This window comes from Crotalus tigris, unplaced genomic scaffold (assembly GCF_016545835.1).
Source record: "Crotalus tigris isolate CLP2741 ecotype Arizona unplaced genomic scaffold, ASM1654583v1 scf7180000024439.5362192, whole genome shotgun sequence".
NCBI classification, from domain to species: Eukaryota; Metazoa; Chordata; class Lepidosauria; order Squamata; family Viperidae; genus Crotalus; species Crotalus tigris.
Window position 1 is genome coordinate 737,238 of NW_024100609.1, and position 23,208 is coordinate 760,445.

The 23,208-nt window shown below is 39.7% G+C and overlaps 1 long non-coding RNA gene across 5 annotated transcripts in view; it reads left to right on the forward strand.

The window, feature by feature from the left end:
* Positions 1–23,208, forward strand: part of LOC120302874 — a 92,623-nt gene that overhangs the window by 52,306 nt on the left and 17,109 nt on the right. For all 5 annotated transcript variants that reach the window (XR_005555254.1, XR_005555255.1, XR_005555252.1 and 2 more), the window contains one exon: positions 21,221–21,589. This is a non-coding gene — a long non-coding RNA (uncharacterized LOC120302874). The remainder of the gene's footprint in view (positions 1–21,220; positions 21,590–23,208) is intronic.

The window sequence follows — 23,208 nt, forward strand, 5'->3', positions numbered from 1 at the left end:
AAATGTTGAATTATCTTCTTTATTTAAATTGTCCCTAAAAGTATTTTCTGCGGAAATGACTGGATGGTAAATAGCTCTCCTGGTCATCCCCCCAGTTTATAAGAAGAAAATAAACTGATCATTGGATTCTTAGGAGCAGGAAGACATATATTCCTTGTTCAGAGAAAGTTGACTGAAGCAACAAGATTTTACTAACAAATGTTTAATTTGTTCTTCCTCTAGCCCATTTTCAGATAACCCTCTCTGTGGATTGCTCTTTGGTTCAGACATAACTCTTAGATTTCTTTGTGCAGTTCTTTTTAGGGCTGTCTCCAAATCCTAGTTTAGTGGGAAGAGGAAGGTCTATCAGTCAAAAAATTTAACTCTTAGGATCCTAACCTAGATTACTGCTTGTTTCTTTACGTTTAACAGTGGGAATAATAAATATGAAAATAGCCTAGATTGCAAGTGGAAATAGAAATATATTCTGTGAGCAGAGTCCAAATCTTCAGAAGAATACACTTCAGTCTGAAGTAAGAACAGCAGAACAGAAGAATAGGTACCCTTGACAACCACTGCTGGAATGGTCAAAGGCCTCCTCGCTCAGAGTTTTCAATTTCATTAACTGATTAGATCAATAGTATTCATCTTTGCCCTTAGGACCATAATTAATTTCATTTCACTGCTAATGGTATAGTAAGGGTACAACTGAATTTGAAACTGAGGAGATGAAGGCGTATAACAGATGAGAGATGATTTAGACTGAGAATTTGGCTTAGCAGAGAAATAGTTAAGTATTCACAGCTTTTCTTGGAAACAGAACTGCCCAACTGCTTTAGTTACCTTAACTTAATTAACCATATGGAGGATATTTTTTAAAAAAATATTTACATACATACTTCAAGGAACTTTGTGCTGGAATCACCCTGAATTAACCTGGCATACTTAAATGAAATATTTCACAAAGAATTCTGGCCATGGATATGGTAATCTTATTCACAAAATGCTTATCTGTCTTTTTTTTTTTTAAAGAACGTTAGACAAATGTATGAGAATATTTCTTTATGGGCTTTTTCTTTATGTGTCAATAGGTAAACTTTAAAAAAGATACCTATACTCTCTTATCATCAGTTTATAAGTATAGAAATAAGAGTAGATTTTTTTTGAGTGGGTAGAAGAGAATATCTATGTAATTACAGTTCAAACTGATTCTTAAATCAGTCTTGAATGTGAGTACAAACTTGTTGAAAAGCTAGAAAATGTTTCCCTAATTAATTCTCTCGAGAATAATTAGTGCAACTGAAAATATAAAATTTAAATCTCTCTGGTGGCTTTTTTTTTATCACCATTGTATGGAACCCTAATAAAACCACTATACTTCCTAAGAGCTAATGCATTTGTAAAATGACGAAAGCATAAAATATTTGTGTAATAACCCAGAGAATGGAGTATGAACCAAGAAGCTCATTTAAATAAACATACTCAGTATAAAGAAGAATAGGACAAGATCTGATTCTGTACATCTAGGATACTGCTTGCATTACAGAATATTTTTCCCACCCTTTCAATCCTTTGATTGCTGATTGGGTAGAAATGATGACTAATTTATTCAAGATTAGGAATGATTTGAGCCTTTAATTCTATTTGCTATAGAAAACTGTGTGTTCTCGTATCATACCTGCTTTTCCTTAGCTTGCAAAAAAAAAAAAAGAAAATTAGGAGATATATACAATGTTGTGTGTTGAAAATTTTTCTGGGCATCTTCAGGGGAAGCTGTTATAAAGATGCCTAATTTTCAGGGGCTCCTCTGTCAGGTGTATCAGAAAGGACCTTCTCTTGCATTACTCTCAGGCTAGGCAATTTATGAACCTTTTTTGTGTGGGCCCCCTACTCTCTGTCTTTAGAAGAAAACTAGATACCCTGCTGAGTCATCATTTCAGGGATATTTGCTTACCTAAACAGAGAAACAGAATAACCACTTGTGGGCAAAAAAGCAGTTGGAGCAGAACGGACTTCCAACTTTTTGCCAGTTTCCCTATTGAGTTTCCTTTTGGAAATTGACAGGGAACATCAGAAATCTTCTTTCATTTCCCTTCCCTTCCCAACAAGCAGTTAAGTGGTGGCTGCTGGGTTGCGGGAGGGAACGAAGGATTGTAAGACTGGCTGGGAAACTGTTATGGAACACTTGAAAACAAAGGTCACATGACTGCAGCAGCAGCCCAGTAGCTGCCAGTAGCTCTGAAGCAGCCACAACTTTCCCAATTTTCATTCCCATGGGAATCATGAGTCCTGGATTTGGGACACATTCTGTAGGTTGTACCACTGAAGTACCTTAGTTCAAAACTTGGGTGAAATGGTGCCTCAAAAATATGACACACCATTTCACCCAGTTAAAGGTCAAGGTTTTGGTAGTGTATAGATTGCTACTTTTTAAAATAAATGCCCCTGGCTGGGGAATTCTGGGAGCTGAAGTCCACATGTCTTCAAATTGCCAAAGTTGAGAAACCCTGTTCTACCAGTCCTACCTGAAGAAGGCAGGGATTGAATATGGGGTGAAGCTTTCCAACATGAGATTTCTCTGGATATGCTAGATGCCGTGAGTTTTTGTGATGGTTCTCAACAACAAATGGTACCTTGATAGAGAAAGAGGAAGACTCTAGATCAGGACAAAACCCAGCTGAGGATCTAATCCCCCCTTTTATTGATTTATTTGTAAAAGAACACCAACCACAACAAAAATTCTGTTAACCCCAAATCATTCCAATTTTCCCAAAGAGGGAACCTGCAACAAAATACACTTTTGAAGGAAAAAGCAGGGGGCGACATCTTCTCCATACCATCGATACATCCACTAGGCTTCACTATCATAATTAACAACAAAAAATATAAACACCCAATGACTTTGGAAAAAAATAGCTATTTCATTCCCTGAAATGGGAGGAAAAGTAAAAGCGTTTTTGATTGGGATTAAAACACTCACAAATCTTCCTCCCCACCTCAATGAAGCGCTTCCTTACAAAACTAAGACCAAACTCTGTCTCCTGATTTCCTGAAGTGTTGGGTGTTTTACTTCCACGATTCAGCAGCTTCTCACACAGTGTGCCATATTTTCAGAGCACAGTGTCTCACTCCTGGCACTGAGAGTGCAGAGCCTGTGCAGGCTCTGGTAACCAGTCTTTGAAACTGAGTTCCTACAATGTGAGAAGCATTATCTTTTGATCCAGGCAAACAAAGACCAAGCATATGCATTTACTCTCAAAAGAAATTGCTTTAAGAGCAGGTCATTAAAAGGGAAAAGCAATCTATAGTTGGTCATTTTCAGGGCCTGCTTGTTTTATTGCTTTAAAACAGAAGTCCCTGCATTCTAGTACTAGCGCAGCTTCTCCTAAACTACTGAGGCATACAAGAGAGGAATTTAGATCAATAGGCTCTTATTGACATGAAGCAATGCTTATATGTCTGTCATTAAACCAATGACCCCCTTTACCTAAACTGTGTGTGCTTAGCTGTAGCTGTAATCAGAAGCGGAAGGATCAAGACTGAACACAACTAAAACCAGAGCTGGAAAGGAAAAAGAGAAAAGGGGGAAAGGAGGAAGGAGGAAAGAAAAAGGAAAGGAAAGGAAAAAGAGAAAAAGGGGAAAGGCAAGGCAAGGCAGCTAATTCTACAGTTAAATCAGTCATCTGAATTTGCTGACAGGAACTTTATATTTACACATAGTCACTTGGAAGGCCCTGTGAACAGTGACTGCCATGGGCAATTATGGGCTAGTAAATCTTAGCTTTGGAGGGTAAACTGACCTTCAACTCTTACTCATGGCTCTGATTAAGTGGAGGTATTTACTTATGATGCAAGGTTGGTCTGAGCTTTGTCGAATCCCACTTTCTCATACTTATCACCCCATACATCGAACTGGGCTACAAAAAAAAAAAAAAAAAATCCTTTTGTAGGATTTGTGGTAAAGGTTAAGAGGAGATGAAAAGTGATATTTTAAATGGTAAAGGAACACAGAAAAATTTCATAAATGGCCTAGAAAATGGCCTGACATGTGCAGTACCAACTATGGAGGTAAGTTAGATTAGGCAGGACACTACTTAAGAATCCATATGGGAGACGTGTTAAACACTTCAGAAAAAGAATAGGATATAAATGTATAAAATAAATGTAAAAGAATAAGCTTCATTTGGTGAAATTACTAGGCAGGAACTTGTTCTTTATTCCACTCATTTTTCAGTCACTACAGCCAATAAAGAAGAAACCACTCTTGACCAAAGTTAACTCTCTGTTCGGCTATTATCATTCTGATGAAATAGTGTCAAACTACTATTTTTTTTAAAAAAGCAGGATGTTATAACTCTTTTTCCTTGACTAAAATATCTTTACATTCTCTTTGCCTAACAAGTTAGAATTTCTGTAAAAAATTATGAAACAATCACTCATCTTCTTTGTCAAAAGCAAAAAAAAGAAAACAAAAACATATATGTAAAGATTATGTACTTCTTGTGAAAGATCTGTAATTAGAGTTCCTATAGACTCTATAGAACTATAGAGTTCTTATTCCATAAGAATGAATTGCTTGGGAATTACTGTATACCTGGTAAATGAAACCATGATATAACTGATATACACTATATTCAATACTTCAGTTAGCCAAGACTTTATGGTCCAGTTGGTCTAAGTGTATAGATAATCCATGACTTACGTTGGTAACCTGGCTTGGAATTATGGCTGTGTGTCATGCTAGTTGTTAACTGGGGCACCCTGAGACCACACCTGATTTTATTACCTTTTTTGCAGCCGTCGTTAAGTAAATCACTGTGATCATTAAGTGAATGCAGCAGTCATTAAGCAAATCCATTGTCCGCAATGGTGTTTTTGCTGGAAATTGGAAGGAAAGGCTGGTTTCTGGCAAATAGGTAAAGGTTCCCCCTGTCCAGTTGTTTCTAACTCTAGGGGGCGGTGCTCATCTCAGTTTCTGAGCTAAGGGAGCCAGCATTCTCTGAAGACATTTCCGTGGTCATGTGGCCATGTGGCCAGCATAACTATACGCTGGCCACATGACCAGTTACGTTCCCATAACTTTCGATGGGAAAGTAACAGCTATAGAATGCTGTTACTTTCCCATCGAAGTTGTACCTATTAATCTACTTGTATTTGCGTGCTTTTGAACTGCTAGGTGGGCAGGAGCTGGGGCAGGAACAGAAGCTCAACCTGTTGCACAGCACTCAGGTCTCAAACCCAGGTTGTCAACTTTCCAGCTGACAAGCTACCATATTTAACTGCTGAGCCATTGTGCCCGCTCTGGCATCAAGTACCGTATATGCCAGCGTATAAGACGACTTCCGGAAGCGCTAAACTCGGCGCCAAAGATGGGGGTCATCTTATACACCGAGTCGTCTTATACGCCAGAAATACTGGTAGTTTCCGACGTATAAGACGACGTTCTAGGAAGGCGACTCGGCGATAAAGACGGGGGTCATCTTATACGCCGGGTCGCCTAATACGCCAGCATATACGGTAAGTAAAAAAAGTAAGTAACTGGAATAAGTGGAATTGCCCATGTAGCTAAGCTCTAAGACTGGTGAGTAATACCATTCTCACAGATTTGATATATTTCAGGGCAGCAATTGTGGAGTTTCCAGTTTGCTTTTCCCTCCCATTCGGTAACCTCTGTGGTCAGGAAAATCAACTCACTAGTGATTTTCTGTAACTTGTAGCATGGCTGGGAAAGTGAGATGGAAAATTTAGCTGCCTTTCAAATTGCCTGAACAAATATGGGGATTTTGGACAAGGGGAATGCTGGTTTTCAAGAAATCAACATTCCCATATTCTAAAGTACCCTGGCTGACAGGTTGGTGGGTCAGAAGAGGGTGTAGCTGAATTTAAAGAAGGGCCTTACATGATAAATAGTTCTTCCAAGCTATGGAATGTGTTTCTTAAACAGATTTGAGGTCCCTTGTCAGAATCTCAGGCCAAAAGAAAGGTTCTGAGGCAAGGAAAGAAAGCCTGCAGGGAAATTTTTATAGACTTCTTTTATCTTACAGCAGAATCTCTACAAACTTCCACATACTGTAACCTGCATCTCTAGTGTATCAAAGCACACATCTTGGTTTTAAAATTTATTTTGATTTATAATTGAAGATTCAAGTGTATATTCTTGTGTTCAGTCATAGAACATTAAAATGTTATCTTCAACCTACAATAAAGATTTGCAAGGAGTTAATTGCAGTAAATTATTATTATATGAATCATGTATATTCTGTGCTTGATTTTATTTAAATACATTTCATATTATTGCATACATGTGATTGTACAGTAGAGTGCAAGTACTGTAACCACATTTGGCTGTTTCACTGCTAATTCAAACTGGACCTGCACAGTTTCCAATTTGGTCTACAAATCCATTAAAATGGAGATATGATTTTTAGCACACATTAAGGGTCTCTTTGGTTTGATTTATATCTGTTATGAATCCAACCTCATACTGAATAAGTATGAATGAATCTGAAGGGGTGTGTGCATGATCTCATTTATGTAAAACCCATCATATACTTTCCTTACTCAAACCTTTTTCCAGCAGCTGCCTAAATAAAATGGTGTTGCTGAGGAGAATATCAGCACCATTGCCTCAACCCTCCCCCTTCCCCAAGGTAATATAGGGAACAGAGACTCACTTAGCTTGGCAAATGAATAAGCAAATAAATGAACTTTCATTAATGAACATGGACATTATTTTTTTCAAACATACTATACATTATTAGAAGTAGTATGTACTGTTGACCGTGTCTGTTTTAGCAGGGAAAATAATACAATCTGTTTTTATTATAGTCACAGACCAGCATTATAAATAAAAGCATTAAAACAATAAAAAATAAAAATAGAAAACAGACAAAATAATATTATGATTAGTGGTGGATTATCGGTGAGCAGTTACAATCTGCCCTAATTTTGCATACAGAATAACAAAATTTGGCCACAGCAAGGAAAATAATACATAAAAAGGTAACGTGAAGAAATGGGTTATAAGTGAGGCAATGTAAAAACACTAAATTCCTTGCAGAAAATCCTGCATTGTTTGTGTGTGTTGAGAATGCTAATGCCTAGTTATGAATATGCTTCCCAAAGTAAAGCAAAGAAAAGTCAGCTATTATGAGAAAAAATATTGCTGTAATTCTATAAAGTTCTTGAAAATTCCACCTTTCATAGGGCTTTTGAGCCTCCCTCAGAATCTCATTATCAGGGCTGGACAAAGTATCCAAGGGGACACTTTTGCAAACCATGTGATCATGAATACAGCTAGTCCTCGTTTAGCAACCGCATCACTTAGCAACCACTTGTAATTACAACATGATGAAAAAAATAACTTCACATTTATCGTTTTTGCAGATTTGTAAAGAGAAGGTAAGCTGAAGTAAGATTGTAAGCCCAGTCATGGTTTCACTACCACTTCACTTCATAACCAAGTTGCTGATCCCAACGATGTTCACTAAATGAGGACTATCTGTATAGCATTCCTCCTCAAAGTGTAACGAATAGTGAGGTCCTCTAGAAATGTAGTGGCTTTGTGTAGTGGCTTTGAAAGTGGCTTGATCATGTCTGGTCTGGCAATCCCAGTGGAAGTGTTTTTCTCTATGTATACATACTCAGACAGTTGGGGAAAGCCTTTGAATCAGCCATACTGAAGAGGCAGCAGTTTTGACACTTTAAGGAGGAGTGCATCCTTTACAAATGCTTGCAAAGCTTCAGCATTATATTTCGAGGGAGTTCCAAGTGCGTCACAAGGGACCCCAGATTGCTCATCCACATGTGTATGTGTGCATCTCTCTCTCTCTCTCTCTCTCTCTCTCTCTCTCTCTCTGTCACACACACACACACACACACACACACACTCCCTTTCTCTCCAACTAGGAGTTATAGGTTTGATGGGTAACCCAGCTGAAATAATGCTCCAATTACTGATGCTCATTATATGAAAACTCAGTTCCAAATGATCTGCAAAATTTTGTTTCATGGAATTACTTGTTGCTGTGGCGTCCATCGGTAGACTGTACCTTGTATAATTATCCACGTAAACATTGATTTTTTATTAAAAAAATGTATGTTCTAGTCATTGTAGCTTTTAAATTTGATTTATAGATGGGGCAAATGCCCATATTGATGATGCTAAAGTGATTTAAGACTCAGCAGGGGTAAAAGGCACAATCTGGAATGAAGCCTGTTTTTGCTCAATGCTGCCTCACACAAGAAAAATGGTGTGGAAATGGGTGAACAGCTCTTACTGTGCTAAGGCTTTGACAATGTGGAGATGGGGTAGATCCTGAAGTGGTGGGTTTAACTCTGCCAGAACCAGATCTGCAAGGTGGGAGAAGAGGAGCTTCTGCTCTTGCTTTACTAGGAAGCTCCTTCCAGTGATGGATCTCTGCAACTTTTCCTCTTTTATTTTCCTGGAATCTCCCTTGTGGCATGTCATCAAGTCTACAATCTGTTGCCTGCAGTGACACCACCTCAAGAAGCAGGAGAAGGTCTCATTGGAGTGGCTGGCTGTAGGGGGTAGTTGGCTAAAATGTGAAAGTTCTGTGGTCTGCTGACATGCTATGCAAAGGATTTGAGGGAAGACAGCAAAAATGACTTCATGCAGTCATGCTCTGAGTAACCTGCTGATATTACTCACTAACTGCTAGAGAAAACTGGAAGGGAGGGAGGTGTTTGCATACTTCAAATCACCCATTGTTGCATCATCCATTCAATTGCCAGCATTGTTGCATCATCATGCAATTAGCCGGATTTCTGCCAGTAGAAGTTGGCACTTTTTCTTAAATTCAGAAAAACCAAAATCATCTATTATGGGCTGGGAACAAGAAGAACCTCCTTCAAAACCAGTTGATAAACAGTCTGAATCTGAAGCTAAGGAGTAATCTGAAGGTGTGCCCAAAGATTTGCACAGCCTAGTAGTAAACAAGTATCGAAGAAAGAAAGAAAATTAGAAAAGTTTCCACAAGCCATCCTATAGTTTAACTGTTACAAACATGTATTTCATGTCTCTCTCTCTCTCTCTCTCTCTCTCTCTCTCTCTCTCTCTCTCTCTCTCTCCAAATTACTCTTTCTGAAAATGCACAATTACACAAATTAGAAGTCTTCCAAAGAGCCTGTTTGTAATGTTTACAATGTAGTATGATTGTGACAAATGCTTTAATTATTTCCCACTGGTAGCAGGCCTCATTCTGCTTTGTGAGGGCAGCTCAGCCTGCATTTTTAAAGGTACTGTGTATACTTGTGTTAAAGATTTATTCTTTCCCTCAATGCCAGAATCTGCCAATCTGCTTCCTGAAAAGATTACTGCAGAGTTGCTTGACTAAATTATAAATTAAAACATCTGTATTCAGTTCTTCATAAATGAAGGTTCCAATGCTGTGAGTTAATCTATTCCCACTGATTCTTGTCTGGAAAATAAATGTTCAATTTATTTTCCTTCAGCGCTGAATGGAAAATAGAAAAATGAGGCTAGAGAAGACATTGCTATTAAGAGGGTTACTGTACCTGCATTTTAGCCTTTAGAGTTTAACTAATTCTCTTGTTTGACAGTTGATGTGGCCAATTTGGTTTCCAAAGGCTTCTCAATATTTCTGCTGTGACATTTTGCCCAAGTGTGAAGTGAGTTATAATTGTATACACTCCTTTCCTAGCTGTTGGGCTGGCCCATAATTTGCTCATCTAGATTCCCTGGATACCAGGGATGGGCAATTCTGCTCCATTCCCTTCTGCTTTTCTTTTGCAACTGCCAATGATTCATAGCTAGATGTACCACACTGGCAGAGATATTGTTTTGCAATCCAAAGAAGAGCAAGAGCACAGTAGAAAGGGCTGCCTTTGAAAATGAGGAAGAATTGGTACAAAACCAGTCCCCAGGACATTAGGTTTATTGACATCTGACAGGTTTCCAAATCCAATTCAAAGTTGAGGTTTGACTTAAATGCATGGGGACCATCTCCAAAAGAAATCTGCCCAGCCGGTCTGTGCCTGTCTAAAGCGAAGGTTTAGGGTCAGCTTCTTGCATCAGATCAAAGAGATGTGGACTTGGAGAAGATAGAGAGTTCGTCTATATGGCAGCCCCATCCTTTGGAACATCTTCCAAAGTATTGTTTTTTTTTCTATGCTCACTTTCTGTAGCTACTGAACAAGGATATAGCCAATTTTATTTTTTTATTTGTTGGGCATTTCATCATTCTTTAAAAATATGTTTTGTTATTGATGGTGTTGATTTATCCTGCCTCATTTTTGTGGTATATATATTTATTGCTGAGAATGGGCTAGAAACGACTGAGTTTTGTATTTTTATTGTTATTATTATTGTAAACTACCTGGATCATATGAGCTGGAAATATGTAAGCATTGTGAAGCAAATAATTAAAAACTATTGTTATACTTACTCCCAATATATTAAATATTTGACCTCTTCAGTCACATACTTTTTCCATCTGGACTATCTCAGAGTTAAGCTAAGATTGCTGGGATTGCACTGGCAAGATATCCATCCCAAAATTATAAGTGGAGGGTTAATTTCCTCCAAGAATCTGAAGATGTACCGTAACTAAAATCCCACAAATACAAACCTAAAGCCTTTTCCCACTGCAGGAAGGAATTGTTTATCTATTCACCCTTGAGTTGTCAAAAACTATACCTGAGTAAAATTTATTGTCCCCATTCCTCCTCCACCTCCACCTCCACTTCCACCTCCACCACCACCTCCACCTCCTCCTCCTCCTCCTCCTCCTTCTCCTCCTCTACCTCCACCATCTCCTCCTCCTCCTCCACCTCCACCACCACCACCACCACCTCCTCCTCCTCCTCCTCCTCCTCCTCATTCTTATTCTTCTTCTGTTCCCAGTCACTGCACTCACCTGTGGATGCCTCTAGTGATCAAGTCTTATAATTTATTTTCAACTAAGTAGAAGGTAAAGACAATATTATGGGGATGCTGCCGGGAAAAAAAAATTGCCAGGACATGCTACCTAGAGTCACTTCACAATGAGATGGGTGGCATATACCATGTTTTCTCGAAAGTAAACCCTACTCAAAAAGTAAGCCCCAGCTGATTTTCAGGGGGTGAGCCTAATATAAGCCTTCCCCTGATAGTAAGCCCTAGCGTAGGGTGGGGCGAGTCGGCCTAGATCTTCCATGCAGCTGTTGGAGCGCCCCCCCCACTGGCCTGCCAGGGCCCTTCGCCAGTGGCCACCGGTGGCCCCGCCCTCTCTGCCCCACCACCTCCTTGCCTGCTGCTGGTGAAGGGCCCTGGCAGGCTGGCGGTGGGGAGTTGCTCCGGTGGTCACACGGAAGATTTGGGCTGACTCGCCCAGTGCTAGGCTCGGCACCTTTCTGCCGCTGCTCACCACAACCACACCAGTACCATACCTGGTCCGCCACCACGCTCTCACCGCCACATTGCTTCTCTACCCGATGCACATGCCCGCCCCACCCCTGTGTGCTCGCAGCTTTCTGGTGCTGGTACTGGTAAAAAGTAAGCCCTCCCCGAAAGTAAGACCTTCTACTTATTTCAGAGCCCAAAAGAAAGTAAGACAGGGTCTGACTTTCGGGGAAACACAGTAAATTTAATAAAGATAGATAGATGATAGATAGATAGATAGATAGATAGATAGATAGATAGATAGATAGATAGATACAGTAAATAGATAGAGTAAATAGATATGGTAGATAGATAGATAGATAGATAGATAGATAGATAGATAGATAGATAGGTAGATTGATAGATAGATAGATGGAGATAATGCCTGTGTAGAGATAGGGTACAAGTATGGAAAGGCTCTAAATTTGCAACTCCATTTGCATGAGAATGAGTAAGCTGCCATCACTTATCCCAGCTCTTGCCAACCTAGCAGTCTGAAAACATGTAAATGAAAATAGATGAATAGCTATTGTCAGTGCTTTTTTTTCTTAAAAAAAAAAAAAAGGTGCCTGAACTCACACACGTCATACAGCCCGCCTTGCCTACCCTACAAGGTTTCATCCCAAAAAGGTGCTGGAACTCCGTTCTGGCCGTTCTATGAGAAAAAAAGCCCTGGCTATTGCATATAGGCATGCAGGAAGGTAACAGCATCCCATGTATGCTTTGTGCTGTGGCGTGATGTCATGCTGGCCACATGACTGCAGAAACGTCTCCTGACAACACTGGCTCCTTGATTTAAGAAACGGAAATGAGCTTCCCTGAAGTCAGTCACAAATTAGCAGGGTAAAACCCACGGGGATACCTTTACCTTAACCTTTTTGTGCTCAGTGTCTTGTTTATATAGCACATTCCCTTTCAACCTTCAACTAACCTTTTCTTGACATTTACTGTAAAAGAACTCTATTTTACAAGCAATATTTTAATCAAGTAGCTATTGTCCCTCTTTTTTTGTATTTATTTCTATATATAAATATATAGTATCACTTGATATAGATTTAAGAGCCTGTATTCAGTTTGCTTATTCATTAAGCTTACTGTCTTAAGCTTACTGCTAATATTGCATTAAGCTTACTGCTCTTCTGAATCCATAGTTGTTAGTATCACAAACCATTTTATATGGGACTGTGTCTCCTGATGGGAGACACAGTTCTCTGATATCATGGAATTAATTAAGTCAATAACTTTTGCCAATATCTTGGGCAGGTGAGTTCTGCACAAACTTGCTGACATTCCTGGTATTCTTAATACCAGAAAAGAAAGATACTGTCCTCCAGATGACAACTTTCTAGGTGGGGTATGAAGCTTTAAGCAAGAGTGGGAAAAATTCATTAACATTCAGATTACATGTCATTTTGATTCACACTCTGTAAGGAAGCTAATTTGAACTGCAGCCAGCCTTGTAGTGTAATGACAACACAAGATGTTCCTCTAACACTCCTTTGTTATTAATGATTCTTTGAATGGCAATTGTGCTTTCTGAGCTCAGTGTGATACTTCTAATACTTCTAATACCATCCTACTAGCCTGGTGTATCACCTGATAAAACCATGTAATGTGAACCTAAGCACAACACAGTTGTACACTTAGCACCTACCATTTCCTATTCTGCCTAGCACCTACCATTTCCTATTCTGCATGTGGCTGAAAGTCAGATATGCTTAATGATAGCCCTATCGATGGTTACCATCTCCCGAAGATTCTCATAACTGCTGACAAAAGAACTACAGCAAATAAAATGATCTGGAGTGTTTGAACAGTTCTTAACACTTTGAATTTTCTTATCTCTTTTCCCAAATAGTATCCGGGTACAATCCTCTAGTTGCAGGATGTAAGATTTTGATCTGCCTACAAAACGTCCAGCTGATAATTTAGCACAGACAATAGATAACCGCAGCCTTTGTGGAAAAGAGGAAGATCTAAAGAACCACTCTACAGAGTAAGAATGGTGAACTAGTGCCTCTGTAGAACAACAGCTTCTTAACGTTGTCCGTATTTCTGAGAGTTGTACCTCAGCAACTTCTGGAAACCCATAACTCTAACAACAAACAACAGCCTAATCAGGGAACCACCAAGAACACTCCCAGCAACACTGACAGGGCAAGCCACTGGTATACTGTATAAAAAGAAAGCTAGCCCCACTCCCTTCTGTACTGATCATACCACCTAGTTGGGTAATGAAACATTTTGAAGAAAACAGTCAAGCTCAGAGAGCATCAAGGACCCCACAGAGACCCATGAGTTCCCCACTGTGCTAAGGAAGTTCACAAAAATTGTTCCTGGTGATAGGCATACTGTAGATCTTAAACCGCATATCTTCTAGTTCCAAATCATTTTGACCGTTAGAGCAGGTAAATAATACATTTTTGCTGTGATCAGACCTCTTTCCTTGCACACCTAGGGCAGGTAGTGTGAGCCACTAACAAATCCAGTCCACCAGCAAAGGCCAGCTAATTAGCATCTCTTGCTAAAACAATATGAGCAGATGATGCCAGAATCACTGCACTGAAGAGTTGGAAGGGGAATTAAGTCTAACTTTTGGATCAGCAAAAGCACCCCAGATATTTGACTGCCCAGCTTCCATTTGAACACATCCACTTTGACAAGACTGTTGACTGTCTGAGGTTGTGCACAACCCAGATAAGTGTTTATTGCTCTGATGAATCTCAGCTTGCTGCCTAGGTTCTTTATGCACATTCCATATTGAAGAGGTGGTTTAATTTTGCTGATCCTCTCTTGTCCTTTTTTATGTAAATGTCCATAAACCTTTTTCTGTGCGAACAAGATTTTTTTACATAATAAAAGCACCCAAGTAAATCTGTGGTTACTGGCACAGAGCAGAAAATTTATCCATTTTGTGTTATGATTTAATTTTAAAGTCTGGATGTCTTAGAATGCATTTGTTACATCTGACCTACTTTTTAAATCTTTAATATTTCAGTTTGGATTTGTTCACAACATGGTGCTTGAAGATATGCCCACTCCAGCCAGGCAGGATTTAACTAGCAATTTTATAGACCTGTGCAGGGAAAATAAAAAGACCACAACTTGATTCTGTCTCATTTGCTGAATCTGAAATGTTAACTTTATCAATATTTGCTTCTTTTAATCCTTTACCATTTTTAGGGGCTTGGAAACAGAAGGGTTTGCCTGCCCTGAGACAAGCAATTCTACTTTTTCACACTAGTTTATTGCTTAATTTGGTGTTCCCAAGTGCAGACAGATGTCTATTATTTCTTAATTATTTATATATCATTAAAAAAGGAGTTATTAGGAAATATGTCAATTTTCTTTCTTTTTCACTGGCTTGGGGAAAAAGATAGGAAGCAGGAGATGCATTTTATACAAAATGGTTTTTTGGGGGGAGGGGGCTTGGGTTTTCAGATTGCATCTGAGTTTCTTTCAGATCCAGCTTTCTCCAGTTTCAGTTTAATGTGCATAGAAGCTTCATAATCTTTAATATCAAAGAATAAAACTGTGCTGTCATGTATCTTTATATATGGATTTATATATATAGTCATATTGGTTTCATCTGGTCTAGTTGGGGAACATAGGAGGATATGTATGACTTTGTGCTAATTTTTTAAAGACATGCATAGCAACATTGTCTGCAATGAGAGAGTCAAAAAAATTAGCATGGAAATCATATATCTTTTTTGATACTCCCCATGCCCCCACCCTGGTATATGCTGCTGTGCGCAGTGTTAAGGATCAGTGTAAGGACCAAGAAGAATGGAGCTGAAGTAGACATGGAAAGAAACTCTATTGTATTGGCATCAAGAGAAGACAAAGATGGCCAGCATTCAATTTAAATATAAAATTTGCATTGTGAAATGACATATATCAGAAAGGTTATTTGGTGTAGTGGTGAAGGTGCTGGCCTAGAAACTAGGAGACAGGGAGTTCTAGGCCTCTCTTCAGGATGAAAATTTGCTGGGTGACTTTGGGTCAGTCACTCTCTCTCAGCCCAGCTGGTTTAAACTGTGCTGAGGATGTCAGTTTACAGTGAAAAGAAAGATGCACTCCTCGTTCTGAATTTGAATATTGAGTATATGTCAATTTGTCAAGGGAATATTGACAGACCATTGGTGGTGGTGGTGGAAGCTTGCAGTGACAATTAGGGAGGAGCAGAAAAATAAGGAAAGCTGCGTAGAAAGCATGGTGACAACAGATGTATCAGCCACAGCCAACATAAACAACCAGTGGCAGGTGCAGAAGATGTTGCAGATACACACAGTGGGCTGCATCTCAGATCTGGAGGCCACAGGATGCCCATAGTGTTATGTCCTGGGCCTGTGATTGACAGAGCAGGTGCAGAAGCTGCAGAGAGACCCAGGCAGACCACGTAGGTGCCCGGGCCAGACAGGCTGTCTCCAGCCTATTGTGCACGTGCAAAGTGGGAAAATACGTTGCATTTATTGGCTGACGCTGTCCCTGCAAAAGGGTATAAAAGGGATCTGCGCCATTTTGTGTTGGTTCTGTTGAAGCTTGAATAAAGAGCAACTATTGTTACTCTTGCCTCGTCTCAATGCCTTACCAACGCACAGAATAGAGCACATAGTTATGAAAAAAAGCTAAACTGTACAATTGGCAGAGTTGAACTTGTGTGGGGATTAGCTTCAAGGGAACATATTTGTGAAAAACAGTAAAAGGAATTCTGCAAGGTTTCCATTAGCTGACAATCACTTTGTGAGTGGAAGCACTATCCTGTATGGTGATGGCCACCCTTATTATATCCCATAAATCTTCTTAGCCAGTCTCTGCATAATGGTAGAGCCTATTCCCCATTATTCAAAATGATAGTTGCTTCCTGATGCTCAAAGAATTGAGCTATTTCATAAGGCAACAACTATTGCTCAACAAATTATATGCCAAACATTGTTGTTACAAACTTCTGGATTGGATGATCCAAGAGAGACTTTTAGCCATAAAACAAGCTGGCTTCAGATAGGCTATTCAAAGGCAAACTAGTGTTAAAAGCTATTCCATCTGATCAAGAAATACTTTAGGCCAGTGGTTCTCAACCTTTTTATACGGCGACCCCTTATCACACGGACACGCCGCGCATGCGTGTGCGCCCCCATGCGCGGCGCGACCCCCATGCGCGGCCCCATGTGCAGTGCGCATGCGCAGCGGCACCCCGAGGGGGGAAAATGGTGGATCGCGTTGTTTGGCGACCCCCGTAAAGTGGTCGTTTGACCCCAAATGGGGTCGCGACCCATAGGTTGAGAACCGCTGCTTTAGGTGATCTTGGTCAATGTGAAGGCTGCCTTGGACCACATTCCTTTATCTTCAGGCTTCCCTGTCCTTTGGCTGATAATAATGATCCATGTAGGCAACTCTGTGCAGATTAAATATATTCTAAATATATTTGAGTGTAAGAATAGAGTAAATATATATACCAAATATAGACAAAATGGCAGGCTGATGACCTCTATTCCTGCACAGAAAGGAATCAAGCAGGCTTCCTTCCGATTCTCTTTATATTTAACTTTCATATCAATGACATTGTACAGATCTTCACCACATGGGCATTTCATCCCTGATTCCGGCACACAAAACAATTCCCACATTTATACTACTATAACACACTTCACACTGCCCTTGTAAAACATCCAGAAATTCAGCTGGTGCAAAAGGCAGCAGCACAGGCAATTATGTATGTCCCCAGAATGATACATGTTACACCTCTGCTCCATGAACTGGTTGCCAGTTTCCTCTGGATGCAATTCAAGGTGCTGTTTTTGGAGCCAGAAATCAATTATTTCAAAACAAAAGTGGTTGCATTTTCCAAGTGTCAAAGTACAAGCCCACAAAGTTGAAAAATTAACAACTACCAAACTGTTCAGGCCTTGAAATATCTACGCATCTTCTTCCACTTTGTGAAAACCCTAAATCAACAACTCTCCATTCAATGGCAAAAATTCACCAAAGTAATAACTGAATTTGCAAGCTACAAGAGCACAATTATTTCCAGAAGAAGTTTAAAAGCCAAAATGTGAATCCTCCTTCTTAACTGTGCTTGGCTGTACACTTATGAAGAGCTATCTACATTAGACTGAATTCAGTCTAATTTCTGAGAGCCCTGTTCTGCGCATCTTCCCTCAGGGACAAATGCATTTCTCTTCAGCAGCAACCAGAAGAATGGCTGAAATACTGCTGAAACAAGTTGTAGTGGGGAAAAGAAGAGGGTGCTTAGTTCAGCTTATCCTGGCTGACAAATTCACCTCCCCTTGGAAAAGGCAAATAATTGCTGAATGCTCACTGCACCTTATGTTTATGATGGGATTACCTAAAGCCATGGCTGAAGCCAAGCCAAGTGTATTTAATTCAATCCTACAGCACAACAGAGCCTCACACCACCCCTGCATTGTTTTTCCCAACACTCAAGATACCGTTCCCAAATCTCTCTGCCACACATAGAAGGGCTTTCATCCTGCAGAGCTCTGACACTCTACCTCCAAAGTGCATGGAGCAGGCATTTAATAGGATCCCTTTCCCAGCATGACTTCAGGGTGAGGCTATTGCACCTGAGCTGCCCCATGAAGCACACCTGGTGCTCAGAATTCTAATCTCCCCCTTTATCAGCAAATGTTTGAACTGATCTCAGTCTGATCTGATGCTTTTTTCACTGTAAATGTGGCATAGTTCTCTGCCATTATAGATATAACATGAAGGGCTTTTGATTCTAGTTCTGACTGACCCTCAATGCATCACATACATATTTACTTTGTATCTGTCTGTATGTTTATATGTATATATGGATTGATGGATATATAATGTGTATATGTGTGTTATGTCTTGTCTTGTCTTGTCCCCTCCTTTCCCCTCCCCTCCCATCTCATTGCATCAGCTCCACCCAGCCAGCAGCCAGCCATCTTTGTCTTTTAGCATTTTAATTTATTGTTTATTTGTTTGTTTATTTATGTCCCTCCCACCTTTATTATTTTTACAAATAATTCAAGGCAGTGAACATCTCCAACACTCTTTCCTCCTCCTATTTTCTCCACAACAGTCCTGTGAAGTGAGTTTGGCTGAGAGAGTAACTGGTCCAAGGCCATCCAGTTGCCTTTCATAGTTAAGGTGGGACTTGAACACACAGTCTTCTATTTTCTAGCCTGGTGCCTTTAACCACTAGAACAAACTGGCTATTGTCAGTAGCTTTTATCTTATCTATATTAATTGCTAGGGTTTTTTGCTTGTCTTATAGGTCTCCAACAATATAGCAGACTGAAAATAAAATAAACAAACAATGTGCAGTGGGGCTTGGGGGAAATTTAAAATGGCAATTCCTAGCTGTAGAAAAAGGCTGCAGTGGGTTGTGTGAAACAATGATATGGAATAGCTGGAACTTCATTTTATGTATACATTGAGGACAAATACTCTTTGCTATTACAGCAGCTTGGTATTTATAAATGAATTTACAACGATTCATTGTCCTGGTAAGTCTAGTAAAAATCCTTATAAGAGGCTGTGTAAAGAAAAGGAGTCTGGGAATAATGGATTGAACCCTGGGCCACAACGAGGAATTTACAAGCAGGATGAAACCCCAACTCTCCTGTTTTTCTAAAATACATATTAAGCAGGAGCTTCATCAAAATAGCCAGTGTTTGTAAGCTCATGTATCATGCTATCACTTCAGCAATGACATAATGGTGAGTAAAGCAAACAGATGGGGGCAGGAAGAAATAGATAACAGTAATTTAAGCATGTTTTTCCTCAGCTGTCTCACCAGAGAGACAGGTAATCTCACTGGGTAGAATTTAGTCCTAATTAGAGTAATGTCAGTGGAACAGTTATTGTCACAATCAGGGGCACTAGCAGACAGGCGGTGGGTAAGAACAGGCTATAAAAGAGATGCTTCACATAATCAAGTCCCCAGAGGTTCAAATGATCTTGGTGCTCTTTCGAAAATTGCCCTTTTCATTGACAATCAGATCTCAAGCCCATCTCTCCCCTCCTTCCTCTCTCTTCCCATCCCCTTCCCAAATACCTTTAGTTTCCTTAGGACATGGTGGTGTTCTGCTTCTGGAGAACAAGAGAGATTGAAAACAAAGAGAAATGCTTCCTTTTCTATTACATTATTACAGTTTTAATGTGTAAGTCCATACGTGGAAAAAGGAGGCCAACCAGTACCAATCTAGCAATTGGTCTCATTGACACAGAGAGCTGAGCAGGAGGGGTGCTTTATTCTCCACCCCCTCAGCCTAAATGCTGAGGGGGTGGCAAAGGTGAACAGCTAAATGCCAGGCTAAGAATGAAATGCAACTTGCAAGACACAAGATGAAACCTGTATCATTCGGTTTTGTTATCATATGGATTATAAACCATAGCTGTGGCTTTTGTATAATTATCATCCTACCCATAATAATGCAGCATCTCTTAGAGTTATATATATCAGCATACATCAGAAAGCTTTTAGCAGGCTCAGAAGAACTTGAAAATTATGTATTTGTCTGTGCACAGGCAAAACAATAGAATAGAATAGAATAGAATAGAATAGAATAGAATAGAATAATACTGTATAGTATCATATCACAATGTAACGTAACGTAACATAACAACATAAAATAACATAATGCAATACAGTATAATACAATACAATGCAAAGCAAGGCAAGGCAAGGCAATATAATGCAATGCAATACAGTACAGTATCAACTTGTAACCACAATGGGAAATGGGGCAGGAATTTCAATCATAGTTTGTTTTGGTCAATTTTACAACAATTTTTATGACGGTCATTAAGTGACTCACTATGTTGAGGCAAATCCGGCTTCCCCAATGGACTTGTTTTTGGTCATTTTTTTTGCTGGAAATTGTCAAAACAGGTCACAAACCACGTGTCTGCTGGGGTAATGTGATGGCTGTAAGTGCAAATACATGTCAAAAGTCACTTTTTTCAAGGCCAACATGACTTTGAACCACCTTTTATTCATAAGTCAAGGGCTACCTGTATGTATGTATATATGTATATTGCATATACATATAGGCAAAGAAGCCAACTGTGAGGTTTTATATCAGTTTCTCTCTCTCTCAGCCTTAGACTGGGAAATCAAAAAAGGTCTATCTATCAACCTGCAGTAGATCAGTTTGATAGATTATATATAACCTATAATCTATAACCTTCAGTGCAGAGAGTGGTGAGAATGATCGAAAAGATCATTGGCAGTTCCCTCCCTCCCATCCATGACATAGCACAGAAGCGTTGTTTGAGCAAGGTCCGTAAGATTATTTGGGACAATACACATCCTCTTCACGACCTGTTTTCCTTGTTACTTTCTGGGAGGAGGCTTTGTGGTATCCGTAGCAGAACATCCAGATTCAGCCATAGTTTCATTCCATATAGCATTAACCTTGTGAACTCTCAAGCTTCCTCTTTCCGTTATATATTCAAGATGGACAGTATTTAATATTTATTTGCTACGTATATGTAGGGGTGTGGGTCTATACATATGTTGTTCATAGTATGTTTAGATGTGTGTCATATATGTTTCACTTTGAGAGCGGGCAACTTAATTTCATTTTTGATGTGTGCCGTTGTGCCCACAGTAAAAAAAAATGACAATAAAGGGTATCTTATCTTATCTTCAGTGAAAAAATCTTCATCTATTATTATTAATATGTAATTAATTAATTAATTAATTCATATTTAATGTGAATTATTATAATCTTCCAGGGTGATTCATTGTCAGAAGCATGACTTTGCTTTCACGTTATTTTTAAAGAATATAATGTATCCCTCTTTGACCTGTTTTGACTTTCCTTCTCATACCTTCATTAGATGGGAGTGGCACTGGGAGAATATCTGAAGGACAGCAAAGAAGATGCATAGAAGGTAGTAGGCCATAAAGGCTTACTGAATACCGAAGACACCAAATAGCCTATAAGAAAGACCAAGTGAAGAACAGAAAAGAGACATGACAAGGCAAAGTATTACATTGCCAATACATAAAAAAAAAAAAAAAAATAGCAGACAAAACAGATCAGAACACAACCTGGTAATGATTGAGCAAAAACATTGAAGAAAGAGAGAGAGGAGCTAATTCTGGCTGCTCAAGACTAAGCCTCAAGAATAAATGCATACAAAGTCAGAATAGAGAAAATAGCAGCAGACAGCAAATGGTGCCTCTGCAAAGAAGCTGAAGAAACAGTAAGTCATCTAGTTACCGTGTTTCCCTGAAAGACCTACCCTGAAAATAAGTGCTAGCTTGATTTTTGGGGGTGGGCCTAATATAAGCCCTAATTTTGGGGCAAGGGGCATGCCTAAAAATCAAGGTAGGGTGGGGATGGAGCTTATCATTGCAGCCAGGCCTCCCATGGATCGACACTTGCTTCACTGGCCAACTTCTTCTGCGGCCAAAGGAACAGTTTCATTCTGCAACTGAGAATGAAGCTCGGCCTGCATTTCACTGTCAGAGGTCTTTCGGGAAGGCCTCTGTAGCCGAGAACCGAGCTATGGATTCCATCTGTAGCTCAGTTCTTGGCTGCAGTGGCCTTTTGGAAAGGCCTCTGATGGCAAAATGCAGGCCTGAGCTCCATTCTCAGTTGCAGAATGAAGCTGCTCCTTTGGCTGCAGAAGAAGTGGGCTGGCTGGGCGAAGCTGTCAGGGCCGCTGCAGCAAAGTGAGTGGAAAAGACACCCCCCCCAAAAAATAAGACATGGTGCCTCTTTTGGAGGCAAAAAAAAAAAAAAAAAGTAAGACCAGGTCTTAGTTTGAGGAAAACACAGTAGCTGTTGCAAGAAAGTTTGATTACAAACAACAACATGACAGAGTAGCCACAATGGTACATTTGAATATCTGCAAGAAATACCACTTACTTCCATGCAAGAACCGGTGGGACCACAAAATAGACATAGTAACAGAAAATGAAGAAGCTAAAATGGTGTGGGACTTTAGAATTCAAACAGACAGCACCTGCCACATAATAACCCAGACTTAGCAATTATTGATAAGAAAGACAGAAGTTCCTGCATTGTGAACATGGCAGTAGCTGGAGGCAGCAGAATAAAAGAAAAGAACTAGAAAAGACAATAAAATACAAAGACTTGCAAACAGAAATAGAACAGCTACGGTAAAAGAAAGCAAAGGTAGTACCAATAGTAATAGGCACCATGGGTGCAATCCCAAAACAGCTGGAGTACAATTTGAACACCACCAGCCTTGACAAAATCACCAGTGATCAGTTGCAAAAGGCAGTTTTACTCGAAACAGCTTACGTCCTGCAAAGATTCCTCTTGTAATGTATTGAGTAAAGTCTGAGAATTGAGTCGTTGAGAACTGTGTAATAACGGTTAGCAGGCCACGTGCATTTAAGTGGGAGAATACTGTGTTCCTATTGGCTGCCGCCTTTAGGCTGAGTGTATAAGTAGGGGTGGAGCAAATGGTTGTTAGTTTCTGTTTTGATCTTTAATAAAGAAAGTGGTTTTTTCACCTGCTGCCTCTTCAATGCCGCATCAAACAGAAAACAACACCTCTAACACCATCAAACAACATCTGCTTATCCCAGGTACTTGGGAAGAACTCAATAGGTGAATAAAAATGCCAAATTCAGTCTAAACATTTGACTGACTGTGCAACTAACTGTAATAATGTACAGAGAAGTGTCTGCAGGGTAGTTAAAAAAAATCAAGATCATAGTTGTGACTAAGCAATCAGCTCTGTCCCTTTTCATCTCCATCACCTAAGCAACACATATAAAAAAAGTATTCTTTGATTATATAACCATGACCTCCATCTTGATTTTGTTTAATGGCATCCTGGATACTCAT